Raw genomic sequence first — 16472 nt, forward strand, 5'->3', positions numbered from 1 at the left:
ATGTTTAAGGCTACAAATTTGCAACAAGTAGTAAATAAGTCCTAGAGTAGTCCCAGTGTAGTGAATATAGACAACAGTATTATAATCATCAAACTTGCTAAAAGACTAGAACTTAATTGTTCCAGCCACTAAAAGAAAGGATAATTATGTAATGTGGAAGAGGTGCAAATAATCACTACAATGGCAATCATAAGATACTATATAAATGTATCAAATTAGCATGTTGTACACCTTAAGTTTACACAATGTTATGTCAAATATATTTCAATTAAAAAATTTAAATATCCAGTCTATTGTACATCACTTTTACTTCAACGGTGTGAAAAATAAAAGAGCAATTGTTAAGAAAATTAAAAGGCAAGTTAGAAATTGGAAAAAAACAAAAACAAATTTCTTGGTCCTGCAGGAAGCCAAGGAGAGAATCCTGAGGCGGAAGGAGACACCAAGACTCTGAATTTCAGGTCAGTTGCAAGGCTGATATTTACCCAGTTAACACTAGATGTCACCGTTGTGCTGTGAAAAAAATGTAGCTGACATTCAGGTGTTCTATTTAATATTCAGGGCCGAGGGAAGCCTTCAAGTGTTTGAAATTGTTCATTTCTCTCCTCTCCTGATCCCAGTATATGATTACTGTGGCCTTATTAAAACTCCCTGAACCTTGATTTTCTCATGCGTATGATTCATTCCGCATCCCTTGAGCCGGGTAGTGCTTGAGGTTGTCCAAGCTCCAAGAAAGACACCAGGGAGGGCGCCGGCCTCAAAGCTCCTGGTGGAGGGTCTCCCCGTGCAGCGGTTCCCACCTCTGGGTCTCTGCCTCGGACCTGCGCTGGCTTCCCCCACCCCAACCCCGCTGTCGGAGGCCACACAGCTGCAAGCTCCACTACTGCAGCCTGAGCTGGAAAGAGAGCAGCCTGGGGATGGTGAGCTCGAGGGAAGTGTGTGCAGATGGCACTGCCCTGCACGAGAGGGAAAGAGGCAAGGAGGCCGTGCAGAGTTTTAGAATGAGGAAACCTCCTGGCTCTGAGAGACAGAACAGCCCCCTGGGTTCTGTCACTGAAAGCTGAGGCTTTAACCAAGGCTGTGGAAGTGTCCAGTTGTTTTGGAGCGTCCAAACCCAGCAGTTTGGTACACCACATGTAGCACAGAAGTTATCGTTCCCCAAAGTCTTTAATGATTCCTGGGCTTTGGCAAGAAATATCAGGAAAGCACATATTGTATACAGAATAGAGGAAAATGATCAGTGAGAGCTCACTAATATTTTAATTTGTTGCATTAGTAATTCAGAAATTTCTGTTTAGGATAGTGTACTTCATGAGTATATGGGGTCTTGTCCTCAGTGAAAAGAACAAGGGCTCTCCAGGTAATTAGAAACAGAAGCTCTCTGGTTTGTGAGGGATGTCTAGGTAAAGGCAATCTCCTTATTCACAGGCTTATTTACCCTTGGATTTATGGAAAGTAGCCCAATTATCTAGGCAGAGTATGTTTCATACATTTCCTGTATTGATGCATTTAAGAATATTTTAACCAACTTACATTTATTGTGATAAATTTTGGTCTGACATCTTGAATGCTTTTAGTTTTTAATGATTACTTGTGTCTTATTTTGTCCCTTTTGCTTTCTTTGCTCTTTTATCAATTTCTGTTAAAGATTTTTTTGATGTGGACCATTTTTAAAATCTTTATGGAATTTGTTACAATATTGCTTCTGTTTTATGTTTTTTGGTTTTTTTTGGCCTCAAGGCATGTGGGATTTTAGCTCCCTGACCAGGGATTGAACCTGCACCCCCTGAATTGGAAAATGAAGTTTTAACCCCTGGACTGCCAGGGAGGTCCCTCTCTTTTCTCAATTTTTTAAAAGATATTTCTCCTGGTTTTATTCTCCTAGTGGAACTATTGAAATTTTTTTAAAGTTCTTTAAAATACTTCAAGTGTAGAAAAATTAAGAGAATAACAAACACCCATGTACCTCCCCTCAGCTTTATCGTATCTGACCATTTTTTCATGGCTGTTCCATGTGTTTTTTAGAACTAAAGCATTACAGATGGACTTGAAGTCCCCTGTATACATCTTTTGAATTGCATTTACTTCTGTGTGGTTCCAGAGGTAGTTACCATATGAATTTGTTGTTATTCATGCTCATAGATGCTTTAAAACTTGTTATATATGGTTATTTCCATAAACATCATAACATTATTTTACATGTTTTTAATGTATATAAATAGTATACTTGATATTTTCTTCTGCAGCTTACTTTTTAAAATTTTTAATCTAATTTTTATTTTATATTGGAGTAGAGTTGATCTACAATGTTGTGTTAGCTTCAGGTGTAGAGCAAAGTGATTCAGTTATACATATACATATATCCATTCTTTTTCAGATTCTTTTCCTGTATAGATTATTACAGAGTAGTAAATAGAGTCCCTGTGCTATACAGTAGGTCCTTGTAGATGATCTATTTTTTTTTTGAATATCTTTATTGGAGTATAATTGCTTTACAATGGTGTGTTAGTTTCTGCTTTATAACAAAGTGAATCAGTTATACATATACCTATGTCCCCATATCTCTTCCCTCTTGCATCTCCCTCCCTCCCACCCTCCCTATCCCACCCCTCTAGGTGGTCACAAAGCCCCGAGCTGATCTCCCTGTGCTATGCGGCTGCTTCCCACTAGCTATCTATTTTACGTTTGGTAGTGTATATATGTCCATGCCACTGTCTCACTCTGTCCCAGCTTACCCTTCCCCCTCCCCGTATCCTCAAGTCCATTCTCTAGTAGGTCTGCATCTTTATTCCCATCTTGCCCCTAGGTTCTTCTGACCTTTTTTTTTTTTCCATATATATGTGTTAGCATATGGTATTTGTTTTTCTCTTTCTGACTTACTTCACTCTGTATGACAGTCTCTAGGTCCATCCACCTCACTACAAATAACTCAGTTTTGTTCCTTTTTATGGCTGAGTAATATTCCATTGTATATATGTGCCACATCTTCTTTATCCATTCATCTGTGGATGGACACTTAGGTTGCTTCCATGTCCTGGCTATTGTAAATAGAGCTGCAATGAACATTTTGGTACTTGACTCTTTTTGAATTATGGTTTTCTCAGGGTATATGCCCAGTAGTGGGATTGCTGGGTCATATGGTAGTTCTATTTGTAGTTTTTTAAGGAACCTCCATACTGTTCTCCATAGTGGCTGTACCAATTCACATTCCCACCAGCAGTGCAAGAGTGTTCCCTTTTCTCCACACCCTCTCCAGCATTTATTGTTTCTAGATTTTTTGATGATGGCCATTCTGACCAGTGTGAGATGATACCTCATTGTAGTTTTGATTTGCATTTCTCTAATGATTAATGATGTTAAGCATTCTTTCATGTGTTTTTTGGCAATCTGTATATCTTCTTTGGAGAAATGTCTATTTAGGTCTTCTGCCCATTTTTGGATTGGGTTGTTTGTTTTTTTGTTATTGAGCTGCATGAGCTGCTTGTATGTTTTGGAGATTAATCCTTTGTCAGTTGCTTCATTTGCAAATATTTTCTCCCATTCTGAGGGTTGTCTTTTCATCTTGTTTATGGTTTCCTTTGTTGTGCAAAAGCTTTGAAGTTTCATTAGGTCCCATTTGTTTATTTTTGTTTTTATTTCCATTTCTCTAGAAGGTGGGTCAAAAAGGATCTTGCTGTGATTTATGTCATAGAGTATTCTGCCTATGTTTTCCTCTAAGAGTTTGATGGTGTCTGGCCTTACAGTTAGTTCTTTAATCCATTTTGAGTTTATTTTTGTGTATGGTGTTAGGGAGTGTTCTAATCTCATACCTTTACACGTACCTGTCCAGTTTTCCCAGCACCACTTATTGAAGAGGCTGTCCTTTCTCCACTGTACATTCCTCCCTCCTTTATCAAAGATAAGGTGACCATATGTGCGTGGGTTTATCTCTGGGCTTTCTATCCTGTTCCATTGATCTATATTTCTGTTTTTGTGCCAGTACCATACTGTCTCGATTACTGTAACTTTGTAGTATAGTCTGAAGTCAGGGAGCCTGATTCCTCCAGCTCCGTTTTTTTTCCTCAAGATTGCTTTGGCTATTCGGCATCTTTTGTGCTTCCATACAAATTGTGAAATTTTTTGTTCTAGTTCTGTGAAAAATGCCAGTGGTAGTTTGAAAAAAATATGGAACACTTCATGAATTTGTGTGTTATCCTTGTGAAGGGGTCATGCTAATCTTCTCTGTATCGTTCCAATTTTAGTATATGTGCTGCTGAAGCGAGTACCAGCTTACTATTTTTTTTTTTTTACAACTTTATTTATTTATTTATGGCTATGTTGGGTCTTCGTTTCTGTGTGAGGGCTTTCTCTAGTTGTGGCAAGCGAGGGCCACTCTTCATCGCGGGGCACGGGCCTCTCACTGTCGCAGCCTCTCTTGTTGCGGTGCACAGGCTCCAGATGTGCAGGCTCAGTAATTGTGGCTCACGGGCCCAGTTTCTCCGTGGCATGTGGGATCTTCCCAAACCAGGGCTCGAACCTGTGTCCCCTGCATTGGCAGGCAGATTCTCAACCACTGCGCCACCAGGGAAGCCCCCAGCTTACTTTTTAAATTCAACTTTATAGACTTGAGATTTAACCACGTAGCTCAAGTTCATTCATCTTCACTGATGTTTAATATCATGGTTTTATATTTTCCATCTCTGTCAAGCTGTGCTCTTCAATGGGAGAGGCCACAGCAGTGAGAGGCCCTCATACCGAAAAAAATATATATATATATTGGCAAATCCAGTTTTGGGTGCGGGTGTGGGGAAATGGGCGTTCTTGTGCTCTGTTGTGACCATAAATTGATGATGAACTTTCTGGGTGGCAGTTTGCTAGCAGTGTATGTAATAAAGTTTTAAATATGCTACCCCTTAGACTCAGAAATTCCACATCTACTAGAAATTTACTCTCGGGTAATAATAAAATTGTATTCAGAAATATACTTATGAGGGTATTTCTTGTAGCCTAATATACAGTTTATATTAATGATAAATTAGAAATGACCTAAATATGCATCAATAGGTGGATATATAATCAATATCCATCAATAGGTGATTAGATAAATTATTATAACTGCTGTGGAATACTGTACAGTCACTTAGAACAATATTGGGAATCACTGTTAATGTGAAAAAGACATGCCCATACCTTGTTGACTGACAAGTAAGTTATGGTTGAGCATACATAGTATGATACCTGTTTTGGGCCAGATTCTAACAGAAGCAGAGCCTGAGATGGGGATTCTTGTGCAAGTGATTAATTGAGTGTGCTTAGGAGATACAGGACCAGGGAAAAAGCTAGGCAAAGATGTGGTCTTAGCTGGGAATTAATTTCATATTGATCCCATGAGAATTATGGAGCTTGAATACATCTACTACAATATTTTCTATAAAATTGAATTTATGGTCATGTAATATGCATATGAGCTTATATGCATGGAAAGATTTCTACAAAGGTGTTTACCAAATATTGTTTTCTCCTGTTTTCCATGGGATTTCCAATAATTTTTACATTGCTTTGGTATACTTTTTAAAAAAATTATTCCATAGGTCTTTTATTTGTATCTAACTTATCAAATTTTTTTTTAGTTCGTCTAACCACTTTTTTATAATGGTGATGATATATATATTTTTTATTTTTTTAAAGTTATTCATTTTTTATACAGCAGGTTCTTATTAGTTATCTATTTTATACATATTAGTGTGTACATGTCAATCCCAATCTCCCAATTCATCTAACCATCATTAACCCCCACCCCTGCTTTCCCCCTTTCATGTCCATATGTTTGTTTTCTACATCTGTGTCTCTGATTCTGCCTTGCAAACCAGTTCATCTGTACCATTTTTCTAGATTCCACATATATGTGTTAATGTACAATATTTGTTTTTCTCTTTCTGACTTACATCACTCTGTATGACGGTCTCTAGGTCCATCCACATCTCTACAGATGACCAGATTTTGTTCCTTTTTATGGCTAAGTAATATTCCATTGTGTATATGTACCACATCTTCTTTATCCATTCATCTGTCAATGGGCATTTAGGTTGCTTCCGTGACCTGGCTATTGTAAATAGTGCAGCAATGAACATTGGGATGCATGTGTCTTTTTGAATTATGGCTTTCTCTGGGTATATGCCCAGCAGTGGGATTGCTGGATCATATGGTAATTCTATTTTTAGTTTTTTAAGGAACCTCCATACTGTTCTCCACAGTGGCTGTATCAATTTACATTCCCTGTTGTACTTTTTTATAGAATTTGAATTTTCTGTGTTTACATATTCTTTTATAAGGATGTTTGTAAACTTTTGCTTTTTATTGATTTTAAGCTTACATACAGTAAAATTTACTCTTTTTTGAATGTATAGGTCTATGAGCCTGGACAATCGCATAGTTATGTAATCACCACTACTGCAATCAAGATTCTATCATTTCAATAAAACTCTCTGCTGCCCATTTGTAGTTAAATCCTCCCTTAACCCTTGACCTTGGAAATCACTGATATGGGAAACAATGTTATGGAATTAATGTGGGAAAGCTTCAGATACAATATAAATGACATCACTAGTGAAGCCACATAGGGGGAAAAATTGAAAACCATTAAGTTGTGACTATTCCAAGTGTAAACTGAAGGCTCTCCAGTATCCTAGTGTTATTTGGTCAACCTTCTCCTTTTTCTATTTTTTCTCCCCCTCAATATTCCTAAAGGACCACTAACTGGTAGCCAGGGCTCCCCTGCAGCCAAGATCCTGAGCCTCCAACAACATGAATAGATGCCCTCAACCCCATCCTTGGAAGCCAAGTACCACAGCCTCTCTATGGAAGATCTGTCCAGCCAGAAGCCCCCCAGAAAAGACCTTCTGTCTGTATCCAGAGCAATAAATTGGGCTGAAGAATTCTGCCTAGAGTCTAAGTCCCCTTTGTATTTTTCCTACTAGTTGAATTTGAACTGAATTACAGAGTTTACAGTCCAGCCTCATCAGGGCCTGATAATTATCTGTCTAGGAAAAGTGGAACTGGAAGTGTTTGCAGAGCCCCAAGAGATGTTAAGGCCCTCAGTGACTGAGTTGAAGCAGTGAGAACGGAGATAAAAGCCAGGGTCATACTGCAAAGGTGGCCAGAAAGCCGCCTAGGTTGCTGTGAGATCTCAGATATGTCTCCTTTTTCTAGGATTCCGTTTCCTCGTTGAAATAACGGAGTGATTTTTTTTTTTCCTTAAACAGGGCCGACTTTTGTTTTGTTTTTAATTTATTTTGCTGTGCTGGGTCTTAGTTGCAGCATGCAAGATCTAGTTCCCGGGCCCCCTGCTTTGGGAGTACAGAGTCTTAACCGCTGGACCACCAGGGAGGTCCTTGGTGTGATCTTTATTTTATTTTTAAAATTATTTATTTATTTTTGGCTGTGTTCGGTCTTCGTTGCTCCGTGCAGGCTTTCTCTAGTTGCGGCGAGCAGGGGCTACTCTTCGTTGCAGTGCACGGGCTTCTCACTGTGGTGGCTTCTCTTGTTGCTGAGCATGGGCTCTAGGCGCGCGAGCTTCAGTAGTTGTGGTTCGCGGGCTCAAGAGCTCAAGATCATTAGTTGTGGCGCGGTGGTTTAGTTGCTCTGCGGCATGCCGGATCTTCCCGGACTAGGGCTCGAACTGGTGTCCCCTGCATTGGCAGGCGGATTCTTAACCACTACGTGCCACCAGGGAAGTCCCTGGAGTGATCTTTAAATGAAGAAGGCATATCTCGGAACATTTTGTTGTCAGCCAAGAGCACTGGGACAGAATAAACATTGTCGATTTTGAAGTAGTCTGGATGCTAATTATGTGTGATGGGAAATTAAGAATATCTAAAGATTAATTTCTAGAGCGGTACCATCCAGAAGGCTGAATAAATGTACAGGTGATTCATATAAATGAGCTTGTGTGTATCTACAGTTACAGCTGTTTCCCATTACAAAGAGTTATAAACAGTACTGCCTTGATCCAGCTGTTCTTTATCGTGACTGGGCCTTTTTAATAGCCTCCTAACTGCTTTCCTGCCCAGCTTAAATCCATTCTTCATACTGCAGTTGCAACTTGATTGACCTACAGCGAAATCTGACCCGATCCAATGAGCACAGCCAGCTTGACTGCAGTCAAATAAGAGAATCCCCAAATGCTAGCGCTCATCGAGGCTGGCCTTTGGCTTCTTCCGCCCCATACAAAATGCTGAAAGGTAGTGCCACCGTAGGCCACCGGGAAAAAAAAGCAGCGTGCTCTTCGTAGGAGTTGGTCCGGGTGAAAGGGAGAGAAGCCCCCAGAGAAGCGCGGGCGTCCTAGAGGAGCTGAAGCGCAGGCTCCGCAAAGCGCGCCAGCTGGTGAAGTACGTCCGGAGCGCCGCTGCCCACCGTCGGAGGTGAGTGTGGGGTGAACAGGCGTTCCTGTTCCGCACTCCGGGCGCGGAGCGCCACAGATTCCCCCAGGCCACGGGGAGGCGGGCCCGGGAGGGGGTCGGGCGGTGGCGCAGGGCCGCATCGAGCGAGGAGGTCTGCGGGCAGTCCAGCCCTGCCCGGACTCCCTCAGCCCCCCGCCGCGGCCGCTTTGGGAGTGGGGTGGGGATGTGGACAGCCTTGGAAGGGGTGGCCCCGGTAAGTGACACGCTACGGTTTAGAAAGTGACCGTATCGAGCGCCTACTAAGTGCAGTGTTGTTCCAGGTTCCGGGGACGCAACTGTGATTGAGACGGACGCGGGGACTTTTCAGCCTCATGGGAAAGTCGATATTAATCAAGTCTGATCATAACCGCTGCTCCTGCTCGTAATAACCCCATTGTTTGGGGGCAGAAGACGATGTTCTTAACGTTCATGAGCCCTGTGTGGCCTGGCATCTTGCTTTTGTTTACGTGTATTTTTTTGCTCTATTGTTTCACGCGGGAGAGAGCATTACTTAGTGGTTATGAATACAGATCTTGTGGCCTAAAATAATTAATTAAACTTTCTAAGGCTCATTTCTTTGTTTTGGTCAAATGAGGACAACAGTATTACGTATCTCCTAGTACATAGTAAGGTGCCCGAGTTCTGAGGCTGGCACATTGCAGGCCTTCAGTAAATGTCAGCTGTCGTTATTCGCAGCTAATACAGGTTTGCAGGTTTAAAGGAAAGGTATTGACTGAGTTGGGCTCACTCTTGTTTCTCTTTGCTTCTTCTCTCAGCCCCAGCCCTTCATTGAGAGGGAGCCCCGGTGATGGCTATCAGGCCCCTGAAAGCCTGGCACAAGGTGAGCATGGGATCCCTCAGATGTGTCTTCAAGAGATCTGATTTGAAGGACATGGAGGATGAGAGGGGTGATTCTGACACAGTCCCAGAGCCAAAGCAGTAGGAAGACCCCTGTTCACACGTCCCTCATCCAACCCCCCTCCTACCCCAGTGAGACTGGATGATGGTGAGAGGCTAAGCAGCAGAGACCCCAGGGCCCAGGAAGTGATGGCTGGAGATAGCTGGAGAGAATGTTCTGGGAAGCAAAAGTACAGCCTCCTGCATTCTGAGGATTTCTGCTCAGCCAGAGGATCTCCAAGTTCAATAGTTTCCCCCACGGAGGGATATGTGAGAATGAGGGACTCGGGCTAGTGGTGTGGATCACAAGGTTCTTGGGAAGTGGGGGCAGAGGGACAGCAGGAGGAAGGCAAGAAAAGGGGGGCCTGTGCTGAAACCGCACAACTCAGATGGGACTTGAATCCAGTCGAAACCCAGACTGGGACTTGAACTCCCTGTTGTTTTTTTTTTTGCGGTACGCGGGCCTCTCACTGCCACGGCCTCTCCCGTTGCGGAGCACAGGCTCCAGACAAGCAGGCTCAGCGGCCATGGCTCACGGGCCCAGCCACTCCGCGGCACGTGGGATCTTCCCGGACTGGGGCACGAACCCGCGTCCCCTGCATCGGCAGGCGGACTCTCAACCACTGCGCCACCAGGGAAGCCCTCCCTGTTTTTTAATTGAGATCACAGACCTGGTCTCAGGATTTAATGACACTCAGGTTCTTTATGTCTCCTCGAAGAAGGCATTCAGTGAGAGACAAAGTGATAGGTAAGAAGTGGATTTATTTGTAGAGATACACATTCTGTTAATGTAAGTTCCTGTGCCCAATGCACAGTGAGGCTAAACAAACTGAAACGTTGAAGTTTGAAGCAGAGAAAGGTTTATTGCAAGGCCATGCAAGGAGACGAGGTGGCTCATGCCCTAAAAGCCCCAAACTCCCCAAAGGGTTTCAGCAAAGCACTTTTAAAAGCCGGGTGAGGGAGGGGGGTGCAGGGTGTGTGGTCAGCTTGTGCACAGTTCTCTGATTGGCTGATGGTGTAGCAGGATGGGGTCACAGGGCTAACATTATCAGTCCTGAGGCTCCAGGAGGCCTGGGGTGGGGGAGCGGTTACATCTGCAAAACAACTCAGGAAATGTGCATCAAATGCTACTCTCTAAGTACTTCAGAGAGGAGCTAAAGCAGAGGATACGGGGAAGGCCTGTCCCAGGAAGGCCCCATGGAGTCCTGCTGGGTTACAGTTCCATAGACAGAAAGTGGTCCATCTCAAAGGGCGAGAGTGGCCCTAGGAGAAACACACTCCACAGAGACAGTGTGGGCCATCTCAGAAAGTGAGAGGCCCTGGGTTTCCCTGGTGGTGCAGAGGTTAAGAATCCGCCTGCCAATGCAGGGGACACGGGTTCGAGCCCTGGTCCAGGAAGATCCCACATGCCACAGAGCAGCTAAGCCCATGCGCCACAACTACTAAGCCAGTGCTCCAGAGCCCGCGAACCACAACTACTGAGCCCACGCACCTAGAGCCCGTGCTCCACAACAAGAGAGGCCACTGCAATGAGAAGCCTGTGCACCACAACGAAGAGTAGCCCCTGCTCGCCGCAACTAGAAAAAGCCCGCAGGCAGCAATGAAGACCCAACGCAGCCAAAAATAAATAAATAAAATAAAAAGGATCTGCCTGCCAATGCAGGGGACACGGGTTCAATCCCTGGCCTGGGAAGATCCCACACGCTGCGGAGCAACTAAGCCCCTGTGCCACAACTACTGAGCCTGCGCTCCAGAGCCCGTGAGCCACAAGTACTGAAACCTGTGCACCTAGAGCCTGTGCTCCACAACAAGAGAAGCCACCGCAATGAGAAGCCCGCGCACCACAACGAAGAGTAGCCCTCACTCGCCACATCTAGAGAAAGCCTGTGCACAGCAGTGAAGACCCAACACAGCCAAACATAAAAACAAATAAATAAATTTATTCAAAAAAAAGTGTCTCTAATCTTCTGACATTTGTTGCCTGTGGAGCTTAGGGTCAGGATCTTGGGCTTAAGTTTGCTGTTGTGTGGTGATCCATTTAAGTGTTTTAACCCACAGAGTTGAGGTCAGGTTGGCATTTTCTATAGATCATTCTATGTGCCGGACAGAAGGTGGACTTGGAGGATGAGTCTGGAGTTAGGGACTGTTGCAGTGCTCCACAGGACAGTTGCTGAGGAACTGAAAAATTATATGGTGAGTAGTGATGGAGAGTAGGAGTCAGATCCAAGAAATACTTAGGAGATAAAATTGGCAGGATCTGATTACTGATTGTTTGTCAGAACTGAGCGGTGAGTAGGGAAATGGTCAAGAGGGATTCTCAGGTTTCTAGCATAGGAGACCAGGCTGAAAGTGTTGGTACTAACTCACTGAGACAAGGGATCAAAATCAGAACCAACATCATGTTTGAGCATTTGTTTCTCACCATTTGTTTCTCACGTACTGAGCAGTTGGTATGAATTTGGAGGAGAAAAGGAGCCAGTTTAGGAAGGGAGATGAGTTCAAAACTGGATTGTGGCTCATATAAATGAGGAACATAACTGGGATGAAGGTTGTATCAGCTTAAAAGAAAAAAAGCACAACATAAGAGCTGTGAGTTGAGTTTATTCAGTGTTTTACTAAGGACTGTAGCCCAGGAGACAGCCTCTCAGCTCTGAGAAACTGTTCTGAAGAGATAAGGAAGGAGCCAGGATGTATATGAATATTTGCCATGGGGGAGAAAAAAAAAACATGTCAAACATCAAAAGATTACTCCTAAACACAAAGGCATCTTGAGTTAATGATTTTAGTGCTTTGCATGGGAAGATTCAAGAATTTGGGGTCATTGAAAAATTTCCTTAGATATGTATCTTAACTAACTAGGGGTTGTATCCAGAGCACAGAACGATTCCTGTTTTTCTCCATCCTGAATTCTTCTCCATCCTGAATTCCTCTCAGGCGCATTGTGGGTGGAAGACTGCAGTGGCTAATGGCTTGATCCTTGTAAAACTGGAATGGCAGGCAACAATATTTTTTTTCTTTAGTCATCAGGGCATCTGAGTTAGCCATGTGGTGATGCCAGAACCTCATGAGACCTGGGAGTGAGGAGATGGAAGGGTCATCACCGCACAGGGAAGGCACCAAAGAGACCAGGGGATCAGATCATGGCACTGTATGGGAAGGGAGAGTTGGGCTGCTGGCAGGTTTGTCTGGCAGAGGACAGATTATGTGAGGGGCATAAAGAGAGATGGCCCGAGGAGCTACCTAGCAGCCATTAGAATCAGGAAGCATCTTCTCCTAGGAAGACCATCTGGAGTTGAGTAGGCTGTTCAGAGGGAAATCTGCTGGAGGGGCTCAAGCAGAGGCTTCACAGTACCCCCCCCCTTTTTTTTTTTTTGCGGTACGCGGGCCTCTCACTGTTGTGGCCTCTCCCGTTGCGGAGCACAGGCTCCGGACGCGCAGGCTCAGCAGCCATGGCTCACGGGCCCAGCCGCTCCGCGGCATGTGGGATCCTCCCGGACCGGGGCACAAACCCGTGTCCCCTGCATCGGCAGGCGGACTCTCAACCACTGTGCCACCAGGGAAGCCCAGGATATATTTTTTAAATAGACCTTTATTGGAGTATAATTGCTTCACAATACTGTGTTAGTTTCTTGTGTTAGTTGTAAGAATGGATATTTCTGATAAACCCTGAGGCTGTGAGCCACGTGGCAGAGCAGTTTTCCTGGGTTCCCTTACCCAGCTGCTCTCTGCCCGGGCGCCCCCTTCCCGATAAAGTCTTTTGCTTTGTCAGCAAAAAAAAAAAAAAGATATTTCTGGGTCTCTCCTTCAAGCATTCATTCTTCTGACTTTCTTAGTAAGCATTCAAAAGCATAGGGCTTAGGACTGAAAACCTAATAAGATTTTCTTTTCTCTACTTCTGTGCTGTTATCATGGTAGTCACTAGCTACCTGTGCTTATTAAATTAAACTCTTAAGCACTTGAAGTGGGGCTGATTCAGATTGAGAGATGCTGTAAGTACCAGAGTTTGAAGACCTAGTATAAAAAAATGTAATTGAGGGGACTTACCTTGCAGTTCAGTGGTTAAGACTCTGCGGTTCCACTGCAGGGGGCGTGGGTTCCATCCCTGGTCAGGGAACTAAAATCCTACATGCCATGCGGCACGGCCAAAAAAAAAAAAAAAAAAGTAAATAAAAAAATGTAAATGACCTCATTAATAATCTTTATGTTGATTTCATGTTGAAATAAAATTTTGGATATATTGGTTTAAATAAAATATATTTAAATATATTAAATATATTACATAAAATGTATTATTAAAATTAATGTTGCCATTTTCTTTTTACTTTTTTAATGTGGCCACCAGAAACTTTAAATTACATATGTAGCTTGCATTTATGGCTCACATTATATTTCTTTGGACATTTCTCTTCTACTGCAGAGCATATCCTTAAGCCCCCTTACTTAGCCATCCGTGCATAAATGTTGGTGCGTGTGGAAAGTCTAGAACACAGAGTTTATGGCCGACCTGAAGAGTTCTGTCCTAGGGAACTTACTGCATGGGAACAGAAAATGAGAGAGCAGTCATGTTGTATGAAAGGAGAGAAGGTTAGCAGTCCCCTTGACAAGGATGGAAGAGGCCCTCGGACCTGACAACATGTATTCAGAAAATGAGAGAGCAGTCAAATGGGAGTGTGGAGCAGGGGCCCCACCGCGGTGCCTTTGCCATCGTGACAGAGTTCCGTAATGGGCTCTGTTTTAGAAATACTAACTCAAAATAGTATGTAATTTGATTGGACTGAGGAGAAAATGAAGGCATAAACCCCTATTCCATTGTCATTATAGTGCAATTAATAACTTTGGAGGCCTACACAAGTTTGGAGACAGGGTGATGTAGGGATGGAAAGGATTGTGAGAAATGTCCTGGTACCGCTGACAGAGCTTAGTAAAAGTGTTAGTGAATTGGGTAACGTAGGGGAGTCCTGATATAAAAACAGTTTTTATGGTAGATGACACTAGACTTAATGCCACGAAGTTTGAGTTTCCTTGGGACACCCACCTCCCTGGGTATATAGCAGGCTGTTGAGAATGCAGCTCTGTAATCTTGGGGAGAGGTCAGGTCTGGAATTGTACAGTTATTTTTGAGCCAGAATAATTTTATTATTGCAGTGCGTGAGTTGTATGCCTATTTATACAGAGTAACAAACAATTATTCAATCATTTATTTATCATATTTATTGTCTACTATGTGCCAGGTATTGTTCAAGACACCCAAGATAGCAGGAAAGAAAACAAAGTCCCTGCTCTCATGGAGCTTATGTACTAGTGGTTTAAAATCAAGGTCAGCTAATTTGTAAAGAAAAGGAAAAATAAAGCAGGTGTTCAGCACATAGTTTTATTTTGCAAAAGATATAAAAAGCTAATATTTTAGAATACAAATTAACAAAAGTGTACAAATTGATAAAGATCAACACTTGAATATAAAATTTATTTTTTTAACAACTCAAAAATTTAGAAATATTGGTTAAATTTTGTGCTTCCCTGGTGGTGCAGTGGTGAAGAATCCACCCTACAATGCAGGGGACACGGGTTCGATCCCTGGTCAGGGAACTAAGATCCCACATGCCGCAGGGTAACTGAGCCCACTCGCCACAACTACTGAGCTCACACGCCTCAGCTAGAGAGCCTGCGTGCCAGAAACTACAGAGCCCACGCGCTGTGGAGCCTGCACGCCACATCTAAAGAGAAAACCCGCACACTGCAATGAAGAACCCGTGCGCCACTAGGAAAGATGCCGCATGCCTCAAGGAAGTCCTGCGGGCCGCAACTAAGACCTGACGCAGCCAAAAATGAATGCAATGAGTGCAGCAAAGCTTTTGCTGTTAAGTCAACATTAAGTCGGCATCAGAGAATCCACAGTGGAAAAAAACCATATGAGTGTAGCAAGTGTGGGAAAACCTTTAGGACTTCCTCCCAGCTACATCAACTTGGGTATGCCCACCCTAGAAAGAAGCCTGTCCTGGACCTTGGTTCTTTTGGCCTCCCAGCATTTTTTACCCCATTTTCATGGTAATTACTGCCCTACTTTTGGGGGAAATACGACTCTGCCCCAACACAACAGTTCATGTGGTTTGGGTGGGGCTCTGTTCCCTACTGCAAAGGTGGAACATGTAGCCTAATCTGGCCCATCTGTACTGTTCCTTCCACCCACCACAATGGTGGGTTCAGGTGACCCAAGTTCATCCAATCAGAATGGACCCTTTGACTGTGCAAAACCTACCATGAAGTGACATTCTTTTCTGCTGGACATGGATGTTAGCCTTGACCCACGTGAAGGCTGAGAAGAAAGCCAGCCCTGCAAACAGAGATGCAGAGAACTAAACTTGCCTCTGGATTTTTCAGTGATGTAAATCAAAAAATTAAATTCTTTGCTTAAATAGTTTTGAGTTGGGATTTCTTTCACTTGTAACAGAATCCATACTGATATTGAGCCATTTCAATGTCTCATATGTCTCAAAACCTTCAGAGTTAACATAAACTTGATTTAGCTTCACTGATTCCACACTATGAAGAAACCTTTCATGTGAGTGATGTATTGGAGAAGATGTAGCTATGATTCTGATGGTTCATACAGAGGCAACCATTCAAGTGTTGTGAATGTGGGAAAGCCTTTAACCCTCGATTAAGCCAAGTCAACATTCAGGCATCCTAAATGGTTGGAAGTTACAGCAATTTAAGCACTTTAATGAAAATTTCAAGTTATTATAAAACAAAATCTCTATTGAATATTCTGTAGGGTAGATGAATGTATTAATTAGAAAATATTTTTAAAGTATTTATTTCCTACTCAGTTTCTAATAGAAGTGGATGCTGAATTTTATCTTATTTTAGATTGTTAAAGATGATATTTCTTTTTTGACCTATTTATATAGTTAATTATATTAATGTTTTTCCTAATATTGAGTCATACTTATGTTCTCATAATCTTAGTTGGGTATAGTGTTGTTAAGTTTCTTTAAATGTTGCTGGATTATATTAATATGTTTAGGATATTAGCATCTATATTCATAAGTGTGATTGGCCTGTAATTTTTTTCACTCTTTGTCAAGATTTGGGACCTGAATTATAGCACGTTGCTAAAAATAGTTAGGAGACTATTCTTTCTCTGTGCTTTGGAACAGT

The 16472-nt window shown here is 42.8% G+C and overlaps 1 protein-coding gene, 1 non-coding gene and 1 pseudogene across 4 annotated transcripts in view; 2 read left to right on the top strand and 1 right to left on the bottom strand.

The window, feature by feature from the left end:
- Positions 1–4158: 4158 nt before the first annotated feature.
- On the bottom strand, positions 4159–4265 carry LOC116744857. Its single transcript, XR_004347185.1, has one exon. It is a non-coding gene; the product is annotated as a U6 spliceosomal RNA (small nuclear RNA).
- Positions 4266–8107: 3842 nt separating this feature from the next.
- Positions 8108–16472, top strand: part of ZNF19 (zinc finger protein 19) — a 41175-nt gene continuing 32810 nt past the window's right edge. For all 3 annotated transcript variants that reach the window (XM_032612371.1, XM_032612373.1, XM_032612372.1), the window contains exons 1-2: positions 8108–8399; positions 9194–9258. The gene's annotated coding sequence lies outside the window, so the exon portion shown is untranslated. The remainder of the gene's footprint in view (positions 8400–9193; positions 9259–16472) is intronic.
- On the top strand, positions 13877–13955 carry LOC116744844 (annotated as a pseudogene).

Source organism: Phocoena sinus, chromosome 19, assembly GCF_008692025.1.
Source record: "Phocoena sinus isolate mPhoSin1 chromosome 19, mPhoSin1.pri, whole genome shotgun sequence".
In the NCBI taxonomy this organism is placed as follows: Eukaryota; Metazoa; Chordata; class Mammalia; order Artiodactyla; family Phocoenidae; genus Phocoena; species Phocoena sinus.